This window comes from Papilio polytes, unplaced genomic scaffold (assembly GCF_000836215.1).
Source record: "Papilio polytes unplaced genomic scaffold, Ppol_1.0 DF824225.1, whole genome shotgun sequence".
NCBI lineage: Eukaryota > Metazoa > Arthropoda > Insecta > Lepidoptera > Papilionidae > Papilio > Papilio polytes.
Window position 1 is genome coordinate 1,031,693 of NW_013524979.1, and position 15,694 is coordinate 1,047,386.

Below are 15,694 nucleotides of genomic sequence, written 5' to 3' on the forward strand. Positions count from 1 at the left end.
GGTAGGCAACGCATCTGCAATTGCGGCAGAGGTCGGTTTCCATTTCGGTGGATTCAGGTGGCTTGCTCGTTTGTCACCTTATAAAAAAACATATAAACCTTCCTCTATCTACTAAAAAAACTGCAATAAAATCGCTTGCGTAGTATTAAAGATCTAAGCAGACAAACACAGCGGGGAACGAATTTAACAAATCTTACACTTGGCTATCGTAAGTGCCGCTTAGGATTTGACAGACGAATAATTGTAATGAAATTTGGAGTATAATCAATTTTATGCTATTTCTTATATAAATGTCGCTTTAGTATTCAGTTGTAGATGACTTAAACATTAATATTTATAAACATAATCTTTAATAATTATAATATTAAGGAAATAAAAAATTAAATATTGCTAACATGAAAATGTTTTCTTTTAAAAATGTTTATTAATATTTTTTTCATAAGTAGAGTAACTTAATGATAACTTTGTAAAGATCAAGTTGTGGTCAAGTTGAAGTTAAGCAGACATTGATGTTTAAAAGATTAAATAACTTCTTTTTCTTCTTCTTCTTTTCATGAGAACAGATATTTAATTATGAAAATTTTCATAAATTAAATAAGTTTAAACTTCTCTAATACAAGCTTTCGCCCGCGACTACGTCCGCGTTGAATTAAGAAAATAAGAAAAACAAAAATGCGTAGCCCATGTATTCTTCCAGTCTATCCTCTACATCTGTACTAAATTTCATCGAAATCCGTTCAGCCGTTTAGGCTACAAACTCTAACAAACATTCATCCATCTAAACTTTCGTATTTATAATATTAGTAAGTATGATTACATGTTTTTTAACTAACTTTTTTGTTAGACAAGAAGATCGTAAAAGCGAAAGTACTCGGTACTCACGAAACCGAAATCCTTATTTTCTGCCAACCCATATGGATACTGGATTGAGTTATGTTGATACAATAAAGTAAACCTCATATCCTTTAAAAAACCTACTTTTATTTTATATATGTTGTATATTTAAACAATACTGACACAGGTTGTCATGGTTTTTGCTCCATTGACCTAAATGAAATTGTTTCGGTAAAAGCAACAAGCTACATTTAGAACAATCGATCGGCTGAAAGACGACCCAATGATATATTCCGGCTATTATATGTCCTATGTGCGATCGCTACGCTACCCCTGAAACTAAACTATCGCATAACTGTTTAGTCGCATTGAATCCTATGAACTTATGTATATGTTACTTTTTTATAATATAAAATGGCCAACGAGCAAGCGGAAATGGAAAGCGACCGCTGCCCATAAACTTTTGCAATTGCAGATGCGTTGCCTACCCTTAATCGACGGAGGATGGGACGCACATAAAAAGGACATTTCCCCTTCATATGCGTCTCCTTCATCGTCAAATCAACTTTTTCTTTCTATCCTTTCCTTATAAGAAAAGAGTAGTAAGAGAAAATGACTTTAATTAGTCCTCCGGCACCACACTCATCAGATAGAATGCGGAATTGCTCCCACTTCACGCCTGTCTTCTGTGTGGTCGTGGTATTACACCAGGCGAGGCGACCCATTCGTTCAAAGATGTTAAAGCGGGTTCTACCAATTTATTATGTACACTTAGTTTATGTAACGGTGAAACGAATTTTAAACACTTAGTAAGCGCTGTTTATAATCTAATAGGCGTCAGAATTTGATGTTAAATATCTCATTATCGTTTCAATATAGCCGTTAGTTAGAAAATTTGATGAGACCGAAGTATATTATCTCCAAGCTGTCACCCGCAAATTTCGTTAGCGCAAATTTGGACCACCCGTTACGCCATTTAAAAAAAAGTAGCCTATAATATGTCTATCCAAGTCAGTTACCCTACAGTGACAGTCCCGACGAAATTGGTCCAGCCATTTCGAAGACTACTCAGAACAAACGCAGCTTGCGGACAAACAGACAATAAAATTTTAACGCGATTTTTTGTTATCAGCAACCCAAATACATCATCTTCCCGAAATCTGGAATTTTTATATTACAAACGGACACTCCAATTTTGTTATTTGTATAGATTACCGAATTCTCTTTGTTTGAACGTTATAAATTATGCGTGAATAGAGGACTAACGTTAAGCGATAGTGTTCTCTTTGAAATGTTCACAATACATTAAGCCACAATACTTGATGAATTACTGTTACGATAGATGGCGTTATATTCTACGTTGAAAAGGTGAAATTCATATTTTAGCAAGCTTTTGATATCAAATTAATATGTTAAAATAAAAACACATTCAAATGGTTAAGGCTTTTGTTTATAAGAGTGCTGTTGCTCATGACTTGTTTGCGTAAAATTATAAAAAATATATAAAAACGAAGCCTATATTACTCACTGATAACGTAGCTTTTTTTAAATCAAAAGTTTTGAGTTATTTCAATATATCCAAAAATCCCAAAATACAAATTTTTCCTCTTTATAATATTAGTATAAATATAGAAAAATGCAAACGAGATTTGGGAAATCGAATTATCAAAAAATGACTACGGGTATATATAAATAGTCTAAAGCTGATTTCTAAAAATGCTAAAAACGTTAAACTGTTAATATAAATAATTGAAATAATAAATATTTAAGAATGTACTCATGCATGTTACCAAAGTTTGCGTTTAAAAACTAATTTAATTAAAACTTGACCCTACAGTCCAATTTGTATTTACGAGGTAAAAGGTCATTCGGCTATCATACTTTTTTATTTGCGATCCTAATAAAATCTTTCCTCAAGACCGAACAAATTTATAGATCAATAAACCTGTTACTCGTCACATAACCAATTTAATCTGAAGCCAGTCGATAGGCGCTTCGATTGCAATAAAATAAATTAATGTGAAAAGTACTGAGAGCTGAGAACAAGACTCTTTTACCAACTGAAAGCATTTAAAAAATTTACGACAATAGCCATCTGTTGTCAGTAACAATTGAAAGTTTTGGTATAAATTTGGCGACGTATTTTAATACAAGAAGTATATAGAAAAAGTACTAAAAGTATTTCGAATCTTGAGCACGCAAACACTTTTGACAAATGTTTACTTGCATTTGATTTCTATGAGCTTATATGGAGGTGCGCACACAAGTCAATTTTTAGTTGTGCAACTAAACAGTTGTACGGGCTGCGAAACAATCGACAATCGCACAACAGTTGTGCGATGGTTTAGCCATACGTGTGCGCCCGCTCTTAGGTTTCTTTGATGTTCTCTACTTTTTTAGGGAAGTTGACAGTAACAATCTACTGGTAAATATTATTATATAAAACAATATGTTACAGTTGTAATGTGAAACAATAGTTATAAATTAAGTTGAGCACAAAATATGAACTAAACAGTAGTTCAAAAATAACAAAGAACAATCTAGAATAAAACTCAGATGCATTTTTTCAAAACGGAAATTATTAGACATGTGTGACATTTTAATTAACACATAAAAATGTTGTATGTTAAACACAAAATTGGCCGTTGAAGTTGTTTTACAGCTGCAATTTACAGCGCAGTAAACTGGTTTTGTGCCAAAATGAAAATTAGTGCATTTAAAACAAGCTAACAGCGCCCAGCGTGCTAATTGTGCTACCAAAAATTAATTCCGCTGTCACATTTAGACTATACCGAAAACAATGTAAATAGAAATACATTTACTAAATAAAATGTTGTGATACCCAGAAAAAGGCAATTATTTTAACAAAAATCATGTCATACTTTGTAGATGTTTGTTAGAGTTTATAGCCTAAACTGCTGAACGGATCTCGATGAATTTTGGTAATTGTAGAGGATAGTCTGGAAGAACACATAGGCTACTTACTTTCGTTTTTTTTTACATTCTACGCGGAATGTTTCACGGGCGAAATCTAATCCTAAAAATCTATAGTAAAACATCGTGATGCAACTTAAAAATATCGGCGAGAAAATTCAAAGATATTTTTGAAATCAACACGTAGTGGGCCAATATAATTGACTATGACCTAGTCACCACTAACTTAGGGTAGGCTCCGACCCTCAGTGAGGACGTGTAGTGAGCTGGTGATGATGATAATGTTCATTATCACTGACTAACATAGGCGACATGATACTTCCACTGGAAGGGTATGGATATGACAGAACAGATATGAGACGTAAATCTTTGTCACCCTGGCGTAGCTAGGGCGGATCACTTGCACATCATTATTTACAAAGAAGCCACTTATGACCGGTTTTCCAGCTACTTTTAATCATTCTTTAGTGTTTATGGTTCCATACCTTCATGATATGCGTTTCCGTACTACGTAATACATATGAAACTTAATTCAACCTAACACTAATAAATCACTGGGTTATGATAAAATTGATGGAAACTTCAGCAACCAAGCATTAGTCGCTTTATTTTAATACAATTTTGCATATTCACAGACGCTATATTAAAATATTCCAAACCTATTTCTCTATTATCCAATGCGGTTACAGAAGCTATTTCCTAGATTATTTCGATACAATTTGAATGAATACGGTATTTCGAGTGGTAACAGCTACTTTCTTTGCAGACAGTCGTCTGGGAAACTGAAATAGGTCGCCAAATTAAGTACGTTTCCACGAATCACAATGGGCTGGCTTATTGTGTAACTGTGTAATACAGACCCGCTTTTTGTTGCAATGCTCAACGATAATCAGATTGAAGCCATTGTAGAGAATATCATCAACTACCTAATATAATTCATCATCATCTTTCTACTTATTCTAGGGTGGAGTCGGTAGGTTTTTTTGTGATTGAATTGCCACTATTTGCTTTGAAGAGGCATTTACAGATTCACCGGGCTTGAGGTGGCCGAGTGCAGATTGCGCCTAGCCTAAACCTCGTTTATGAGTAAAATAGGTAGGGTCGGTGCAACAGCTTTTTGTCCTGCACATAGCTCTATCATACTTAATCTCAGTCATCACTTCCTTCTTGATCATATCATTTTTCACACGATCCATTCATATCTTTCTAGCTCTACCTCTACCGGTGTACCTCCACACTCATAACTGACGCTCTCATTCTTACATGTCATCTAAAATATAGTCCACCTTAATAAAAAAAATAAAGTATATTTTCGCGCCTAACCTCTCTTACGGTTGAACGATATTTTAATATATATAACAGCGTCCTAAATGATTAAGCCACACTTAAGCTCTGTCCCACCAAATTGTAAATTATCTGATAACAATCGAACGTGTAAAATATGTGATGAAAATATGTTTTTTAATCTGACAGTGACGTCATTTCTAAGCTATCTGACCCTCTATCAGCCAGTGGTGGGACATGCCCTTGAACTCTAAATCCTATTAAATTGTTAACGTCTATCGGTTCTAAGTCACACGCCGCGAAGTGTTTGAGATTCAAATATTGACCGTCAGTTATAAAATGGTTACGTTAACATCCTCTTCGTATAAGTATACATTAAATCAAACTAATATTCTCCTTTAGCGAGTAATTATCGAATCTGACTGGAATAATAAAATGTTTGCAGCAATATAAGCAAGCTAACTGCACTTGTTACCAGTTAACATATAAACTATTCTAGACATTTGTAATTATTCTAGAAACTAAGATTTACATTTCCTATTTAATATAGCATTTAATTAATGTACATAATTTATGTTCTGAATCCTATTAGGTCTGCAGTGTACTTGTATTTGGTACGATAAGTAACTGCACTATTCTAAAACTAATTTAGAATATTAATTTGCAACCTAAATACATTTAATATTAAAACCTCTTAAGCTTAAAAGACAGATCTACAAGTCCATCATAAGACCTGTCGTATTTTATGGATCTGAATGTTGGGCCACCAAAGTTGCGGATGAAATGTGATCGTGGTTGAGATGCGTCTGATAAGATGGATGTGTGATGTGACAAGAATAGAGAAAGTTAAGAATGTGCATATAAGAGGAAGTTTGAAAGTCGGGCCAGTGGTGGAGAAATTGAGAAGAAAATGGTTAGCGTGGTATGGACATGTTATGCGACAAGACGAAGGGGACTTAAACCAGAAAGTGTGAAGAATGAATGTGGATGGCTACAAAGGTAGAGGAAGACCGAAGAAAGTATGGATGGATTGTGTGAACCTCTTTCACTAATCTTCAATGCTTAAGAAAGGAGTGGATTCAGATATGATGGCTGATAGAGATGTACGGAAGAGCATCACATACTGTGCCGACCCTCCATAAGGGAAAAAGGCAAGTTGATGACGATGGTTAAAAATTCCGTCACACAGATGTTCCAAAAAGGGTAAATACTGTGTTTATGTGATATTGTGATTAATAAATTTAAAGGTGGATTTACACTGCTTACATAATATACATGTTTTTGTATCTTTCGCTTAAAAAAAATGTAAGTGTTCTTCCAGACATCCCTACATCTATGCCAAATTTCATCGATACTCGTTCAACTGTTTAGGCGGCAAATTCAAACAAACATCCATCCATTGAAATTCTACATGTTCACATTCATAACACTAGTAAGATATTGTACTAATATAATTATTTTATACAAAACAATACACACGACAAATTAATTCCAATCTAACATCAGTTTATGCATTTGCAAACTAAATTTGCAATCATTAAAACGTTTTGTACCAATTATGTTATCTGAACGAGATTTCTCTAAATGTTTCCAATACAAAATTGTTGCATTTACAATAATATTTAAACCAACTAAATTAAATCACGCTGATATATTTCGGTACTATTTTTATATTTGCCTATTAAAATGCACATAATTGTGATCTCCAGATGTGGAAGAATTGTAATTAACCAACACGTGGTGTGTTAACCCTGTTGTACACAATCGCAAATCTTTGGTAATAACATTATAGCGCACACTCCGTACACACCATAAATCGTCGACGCGAGTCGTCTATAGTTTACAGGCATTACGACAAATATCTATAGTTTCCTACTCCATTTTGAAAATCGAGACTTCTTAGGACGGTTGCGTCAGATTGCTAGCGACTGTCTTTTGCCATTACAGAAATGTTGATTACGTATTCCTGTTTTTAACTTCTGTAACCTTGTATTGCGTAAGTCGCTTAGAGGCTAAACTTGATAAGCTTCGAAGGCTACATCGCATGTGAACGAAGGTCACTAATGTTTTACTATAATTAGACTGCGGTGTAACTTGTATTAACACATATTAGTTGTCTCTGTGTTTGTACACGACTTTGTCCGCATGAAATTAAAAAACCTTTTACCCACAGGTAAATTACCTTTCTAACGGTGTAAGAATTTTTTAAATCGGCCCAGTAGTTTTTGAGTTATTTCAATACATACAAAATTACAAATCTTTTTTCTTTATAATAGTATAGATAATGAAATAGATGGCGTTATATTAATTCAAGAGTCATCAATCGAAACGTACTCTTGAGTCTGAAAGAAAATTATAACCGTCTGAAGTACAGCTTATTTTTTATTATATTCATTAACAAATAAAGCTGACAAAATTTGTCTAAAATACATCAATAAAACAAAATTCACGTTCAATAAAATACGTCATAATACGTCAGGAATGCCCTCGCAGCAATAAAGTGTTTTAAGCGTAAATTTTAAGTACGGGTCCTATATTCCATTACCTTCGTAATGAGAGGATCCGCGCAAGGAGTAATGGCGGGTACATTACCATAAGCTTACACGAATAAACTTGAATATTATTGTAAGAATATTTAATATGATAGCCAAATACTATTGTTACGCGACTTACAAATTAGACAATGTTTTGCGCGTATGCAAGATTGAATCCGATTGTAACAGCCTAGACCTTATACTATTGAATCGATTTTAAGTAATGAGATGGCAATCGATTCATCTTTATCCCCGAAGTGTCATAGAGTATATTAGATCAGCATAAACACCTACGTGGACATGAGAATTGAAAAAAAAATAGTGAAAAACCCGAGTTCGAATCTCACTTGCCATGACCTTGTTTGTATTTGTTAATTTTTTTCGATAATTTCGAGCGTCTTCGTCGTAATTCTGTTAGATATTTTTTATTTTAATTTATATTTGGCACTGCGAATCCTTTCAACCCTTGACAGTTTTTTAGCTTATAATCGAAAGTATACGGGAAAATCAGAGGTAATTTTTACGCAGAGAAAATCGCGAACAAACGCTGATCTTACACGAGTATGCGTGTATAAAGCAACATTTTACATACATCACGAGAATAGTTACGGTGGTGCAGTTATGGGCTATCATAAAACGGTAAGATACGAAAGCCTCGCAGACATCTTTACGTTGTTCGACTGCCTTTTATTACGAAGGCAAGTTGAATACCGTTCTAGGCAGATTTTATTCATGCAAATAAAAACGAGTTTATGTCAATCTTTATATCGTACAAGGAATATGCGTGGAATTTATTATATTGTAAAGAATTAGGAGTTGACTGAAGATGGTAGACTAGTTGAGACGTTTCGGTCCGTGTGTAGCGGACATTGAGATCGACGACTGAAGTTGACGATGTCGATAGCGTAAAACAATCTGTGTATCTCCAACTTAAACGCAATAATAATGTTTCGTGTGTCAAATACGGATTTTTTTATGTCGAATGTCGAATGTGGTCCTCGGCAGTATTTCTTAACCAATACGACTTAGGGTCCTTCAAGAAGCGAGCCTACAATTTCCTCAAAGGCCGACAACGCATCTGTAGTTCCTCTAGTGTTGCGGATGTCCATGGGTTAGTTGACACATCGGTATTCTCGCCGCTCGTTTGCCCCCTTCTATTATAAAAAAATATTCTTTGCCTAGTCTAGTACCTCCATCTAGAACATATTTTAAGCCTTAGTAACAGATATAGTTATAGATTAAATGTCTTGTTCCATTCAAATGAAAAAATGTCATTGTGAAAATTCGGAAACATTTTCTTTTTTTAATATATCGAGGAAAAGTGGAATTCATTTCCATTTCATTAGGACCCTATTCTGTAGTAAATTAGGTTTGATTATTTGTGCCTTTTGCGAACGGAAAATTTATCGCATTTCTTATTTCACGTAATTTATTATTGTTTATAAATGTCACTTTTAAAGGTGTCCCATTTTTCTTCTTCCCTTTTAATTTGGACAAAATATAAATAAGTGAACTTTTTTCCATAATGAGGTTTTTTCTGCGTACTTTTAATTTAAATTGTTTGGACGCAAAATAACATCAGACTTCAGAATTATAATTACTTCAATGTTGGGGGAATACAAACATATTCTTAAATGGTTTTATTTAACTTCCTTTTTATTTGTCAAATCTATTACAAAAAAAGTAGTCTAATTACATCCCTTTCCGGTTGATAAATTGAAATATATTCAAATTAAGAATTGTATAATATTCCTAAGAAAAAAGATCTGAAGATTCTGAAGATGTTTAAAAGTATATCCTGTTAAAAGTACACATATTATAGAAATTGTACAAAACTCCAATATCATATTAGGCAATGTTTTAATAAAAATAATTATTATAAATCAAACACAAATACATTTGCTTACAATGATGGTATATACCACGAATGGATAAGATACGAAACGAGTATATTAGAGGAAGTTTGAGAGTAGCCTCAGTGGTAGAGAAAGTAAGGAGTAAAAGGTTGTTGTTGGACATGTTATGAGGAGGGCTGAATCGCATGTAACAATGAGAACGTTAGTTATGAGTGTGGTACACCGGTAGAGGTAGACCTAGGAAGAGATGGATTGCGTGAAAGGTGACAAGATCAAGAAGGGATTGATGACTGAGATGACGTATGATAGAGTTATTTGGATGACAAAAACCTGTTGTGCCGACCGTACAGGAGTAGGATCATCCTCTTTGATGATGATGGATATTTACCTAATTTAAAATAAAAACGTTTGATGTTTTATTTTTCAGAACGAATTTATATTAATAAATAATAACATTGATTTTAAATTATAACAGATTTATTGAATACACTTATTTCCCTTTGAAGTTGTTAACATTCGAGGGATTAATTTGTATTCTAACCTGTTTACTCGTGTTTACGAATTCACGAAACATTATGCAAAATTAATTGGAATCGTACACGCCGTAAATTGTAAGTACACTTTTAGGACTGAATGACGAATGAATGGACAAGGGTTGATAGAAACATCGACGTTTCGAGCTTACTAAGTGGGTTTTAACGTGGATTTTTTAATAATCGGCACGTAATCAAAGGATCATTTTCAAGCCTTTATTAAAAGGTTAACATCGATTTAAAATATATCTTTTTGATCTTCGCTTTTGATTCGATATTTAATCTTTTTTTAATGTTATATGAATACAAGATTTCTCCCGTGACTCCGTCTGCGTAGAATTAAAAAGATTAGTAAGTATGTATTCTTTCAGACTATTACCTAAATCTTTGCCAAATTTCATCCAGATCTGTTCAGCAGTTTAGGCTACAAATACCAACAAAAATCCGTCCATCTAAACTTTCGCATTTATAATATTAGTAAGTTAATTCCAATAAGTTAAGTTACTTTACTTTACATAATAAGCTAATTTGTCTTCTCTCTATGTATTGTGATATTTAATACATTACTTCGATCTTAGTTGAGTGTAATCATATTATTCATAGTAATATTATAAATGCGAAAGTTTAGATGAATGGATGGATGTTTGTTAGAGTTTGTAGCCTAAACGGCTGAACGGATTTCGTTGAAAGTTAGCATATATGTAGAGGATAGTCTGGAAGAACACATAGGCAGTTCACTTTTCTTTTTTAATTCCACGCGGATGGAGTCCCGGGCGAATACTTGTTTAATAAAAAAAAACACAGATTCTATTCACGTGGTAGTTTTTACCATGACATTTTAATTAATTCAAACCCTTTCCATGGTTCATTCTCACTGCGGTGATTAATATTTAATGTCTCATTAACAGACGCCTGATCTCACTTCGAATATGTTCCATTCTTCATGCGAACATCTTTTATTTTACTTTTAAAATGTTACTTATGTTTTTTTTTTTCATTAAAATTGGAATTTGTTCATCCATTAGAATCCATTAGAATCAGAATTTCTATGTTATAATAATAGAAAAAAATCTAGCAACAAAAAATAACACCATGTATAAGGTATTAATATCATCTAAAATTGATAAGTATTAATACAGAGTATTTATTATTATTATGAATCGTAGTTAATTCTAATTTTCCCTAATAAATTGTTTAAACGTATAACTGGGATGGGAAACTTCAATTCTACAATAACTCCGTTCTCGTTAAATTATCAAATAAAATAACAAATGTAAGTATCAAATAAAAAAACAAGTGTTCTTCCAAGCTATCGTCTACACTTTACCAAATTTTCGATAAAATTTGGTATGGATGTAGAGGATAACCCGGAAGAATACATAAGCTACTCACTTTTTTTTTCATTCTACGCGAAAGGAGTCGCGGACGAAAGCTAGTTAATTATAAAAAGTATAGATTTTTAGTTTAGAATTTTTGTATGTATTGAAATAACTCAAAAACGATAGAACTCATAAATTATTTCACCATTAGAAAGGTCATTTCTTTATGAGTAGAATATAATATTTTTTATTATTTTTAGTTTACGCAGACGAAGTCGCGAGCTACAGTTAGTATCATATAAGAGAGGAGTATTAGTTTCTGCCTAAACTCTAAGACTCTAGATTTAGAGCTCGAGTTGTAATATTACCTAATGTATGTTTCCATTTAGTTTACTAAAACAAACAAAAGAGTAATTCAATATATCTTGAAAGCAAAAATATGTATATGGAACTGTATATCATTAATAGAATTAAGGCTTTGTCCGGTGACATGAGCTTATTCACTGTAAATGGAACAAAAACGTCCGTATTGCGTAATTGAATGAAGGGATACGGTAGGCATTTCGATTTCGATCACTGCCAGAAATGTCATTATTACATTTTAATGTCACTATTTTAATGTCATTAAAATAGTTACATGTTTTTAATGTCACTATTTTAATGAAATAGTTACATTTTTTTAATTTGTCAAATATGTAACTATTAAATTTTAATTATTAATTATAAATAATTACTAAAATATTTATTAATTTTATGTCATTAAAATAGTTACATATTATTGATGTCACTATTTTAATGAGATTCTAATTTAATTAAAGAAATTAAAACATTCTTCTTTGATGTTAAAGCCATTAATGCACCCTTATGTACTAAAATTATAAAGAGGAAGAATTTGTATTTTTGTATGTATTGGAATAACTTAAAACTACTGGACCGATTTGAAAAAATGTCACCATTAAAAAGCTACGTTATCAGTAATATGGCCTTGATTTTTTATTATTTTAAATTTTACGCGAACGTAGTCGCGAGCAACAGCTAGTCTACTGTCTACTATAAGTTCCTCTTGGCAACTATTCATAATACTAATGTTATAAATGCGAAAGTTTAGATGGATGGATGGATGTTTGTTAGAGTTTGTAGCTTAAACGGCTGAACAGATCTCGATGTAATTTGGTACAGTCGTAGAGGATAGCCTGGAAGAATACATAGGCTACTCACTTTTGATTTTTTTTAATTCCACGCGCAAGAAGTCGCGGGCAAAAGTTAGTTACTTATATTTGTTTAAATTACAGATACTCGTATAGATATTGTAAGTTCTAATCGGTCATTTCACTATATTCCTATAAATCTTCACGTAAATCTTTTTGTGTTAAAAAGGTTGTTAAATCGATCGCAAGTTCTCGGTTGGAGAGTCAGCTTTGTTATAAAATGCGCATACTTGTTATGTTCCACGTGACGTCACTCGACTTGGTGACGTGCCTCGTTACCGGCGAAAGAAAGTCAAGCGTAAACTCGATTATGACAATTACTTCCTTTTTGTTTCTGCTGTTTTGTTACCAGAATACGTAACAAATATGATCAAACAAAAGAAACTAATATACCACAATCTCGTAGCACCGTAGCTAAGAGTCGTAGCTTTTTGTAGCTATTAGTAAGAAGTAAGATATATGTACGGTGAAATCTAATTTGATGTGTCGAAATCGTATGTGCTTTAAATGTCATTTTAAAGTTAAATATATTAAAAACCGCTGAAGCCACTGGTAAAAGAAACTATAATTATCTATGTTCTTATCTCATTTACTTAGGGTCTGTGCACCATATTTTAGACCTCCATATTTTTCCTTTTTCTGTCATCACTCGTCACTCCCTTTTTCATTATGTCTTTCACGCAACTCTTCTAATGTATTCCTTATGTGATTGTTCGATATTTTTTCTGTTTCTGTACTTTATAAATAAATAAATTATTCTCTTTCTAGGCCTACCTAAAACGGTATACCTGCACACTCATAACTAAAGTTAATGTCACGTGAAAAATGTGCGATTCTTCTCTCAAGACATCAGACTTCCTCTTATTTTGCTAATATTATAAATGCGAAAGTTTAGATGGATGTTTGTTTTGTAACCTAAACTGCTGAACGGAATTCGAAGAAATTTGGCATAGATGTAGATATAATCAGGAAGAACACATAGGCTCACTAAGATTTTTTCCTCGCGGACAAAGTCACGGGCGCAAGCTAGTAAACACATTAATGTTATTTGACACGTAAATTGCTATCATTTGTCGTTATCATAATTATCCAGTAATTTAGTTTCGACAAACTAAATCAAAGGCAAGGACGATATTCCCTCGTTCACTCAATATTGAGTTTCGCTGCCGGATTTACTGTGATATGTTATCTTAAATCAGAATTATTCATGCAGATTCTATGTACATATTCAAATCATTGTAATTATAATATATGGTACATAAATACTTCTATATTTAGTAATGTTCACAGTTTTTCATTCCCGTTCAGTTGATATATCTTTTTTAATTAATTTTTTGCTTAGAGTTAATCATACTAATATTATAAATGCGAAAGTTTAGATGGATGTTTGTTAGAGCTTGTAGCTTAAACTGCTGAACGGATCTTGATGAAATTTGGCATATATGTAAAAGATGGTCTCGAAGAACACATAGGCTTTCAACTTTTTTTTTTAATCCCACACGGATGCAGTCGCGAGCGAAAGCTGGTTGATTTATAATGTTTAACACTTGATTGAAGCAATTTATTATATTTAAAATCTTTAAGGCTTTACCATAACAAAATCCAATAGTCTTGTACTTAATATTGATTTGTATTAACGAACGTCGGTGGCTCAGTGGTTTAAGCACTTACCTGTAATCTACAGGTCTTGGGTTCGAATCCCGCCATGTACCAATGTGATTTTCGATTTTCTAAAATTTCATAAGTACATAAATTACCCGACGTTCTTACTGTGAAGGAAAACATCGTGATGCAACTGCACATATCGGCGAAGAAATTCAAAGATATGTGTGAAGTCGACCAACCCACACTTGGCCTGCGTGGTTGACTATGGCTTAGTCACTCTAACTTCAGGGTAGGCTCCGAGCCCCTCGGTGGGGACGTATAGTGAGCTGGTGACGATGATGATTAACATCTTAACTAAAAAGCTATATCTGAGACAATCAATCAAATTCTATTTTATCTTCTAAAACCCATTCAACTGTTCAAGCTATAAGATCATGCATATCCCGAGAAATTTATACACTAAATTTCTCGGGATATGACCATCTAAATAAAGAAAAAAAAGATATTTTTTTTGTACAATCTACAAGAAAATATAATTTAAAGTTCTATAGTACTCAAAAAAAAAAACAATAATATATCTATTCGTATACGTAATATGTGTTTCCATTTCAATCTCAAAAATATTAAAACTTGTCTAATATCGAGAATGTCTCAGTGGCCTAGTTCTGATCCACCTGTCTACACCAGAACTTGTCATCTGCGCAGTATATAACATAGTGCGGTAAACATTTAAGTAATCAGAGTGACGCCTTTTATCATCTCTAGAAATATATATCGATATTATACCATGGTTACTTGACTTGAACCATACAGCAGCACATACTGTGCCGACCCTCCATAAGGGATAAGGGCAAGTGGATGATGATGACTTGACTTGAACCAAACCCTAATAAAATCCTGGAGTTTTTATTCATCTATGATATAGAGAAATAGATTTAATATGTGTTAAATTTTGCTACGTTTCAATTTAATATAGAAAAAAAATTGACGTCTTTAAAAAAATCTAATTTGAATTTCGTCTAATACGCAAAAATAATCGTCCAAAAAATTTTATTAAGTTAATAAAATTGTACAATAACGTATGATTTTTTTAAGTTTTTAATGAATTGATAAAATTTAAAACTTACCTGACGAAATATTCACCATTCAATTTTCACACAAGAGTTTAAAATCCACTCGTTCAATGTGTTTCAAACACTTTCACTTAACACTCAAATATTTAACTTACATAAAAAATCATTTTCACATAGCCACATTTATACCGTCTCACTGAAAGTTTCACACTCGAATATAAAAAAATCGCCCCGTTTCACTCACGCGATACTTTCGAAATATACGCATCAAATACGTCCAGACTCCTCGAATTTCTACGAGTAACTAACGTACACAGCATTACCAGGGATAGGATTTTGTATGTGTGCGTACAGTTACACTGTCTGTGTTTGTATACAGATGGATATTTCTTAGTGTGAGAGTGGTTTCAGACGCTTGTGTCAGTGATTTCAGACGATTCTGCGCCATCACGGCCCAAGATTACGAATGTGTTGGTCCATCACCTCGAAATGTACGTGTGAGGTATAGCCGGGG

At 33.0% G+C, this 15,694-nt stretch overlaps 1 protein-coding gene across 1 annotated transcript in view; it reads right to left on the bottom strand.

Moving 5' to 3' along the window:
• The window catches only part of LOC106110539 (lachesin-like), a 44,400-nt gene extending 28,937 nt beyond the window's left edge, over nucleotides 1-15,463 (bottom strand). Inside the window, exon 1 of the mRNA XM_013292396.1 lies at nucleotides 15,235-15,463. The gene's annotated coding sequence lies outside the window, so the exon portion shown is untranslated. The remainder of the gene's footprint in view (nucleotides 1-15,234) is intronic.
• Between the last annotated feature and the right edge of the window lie 231 nt (nucleotides 15,464-15,694).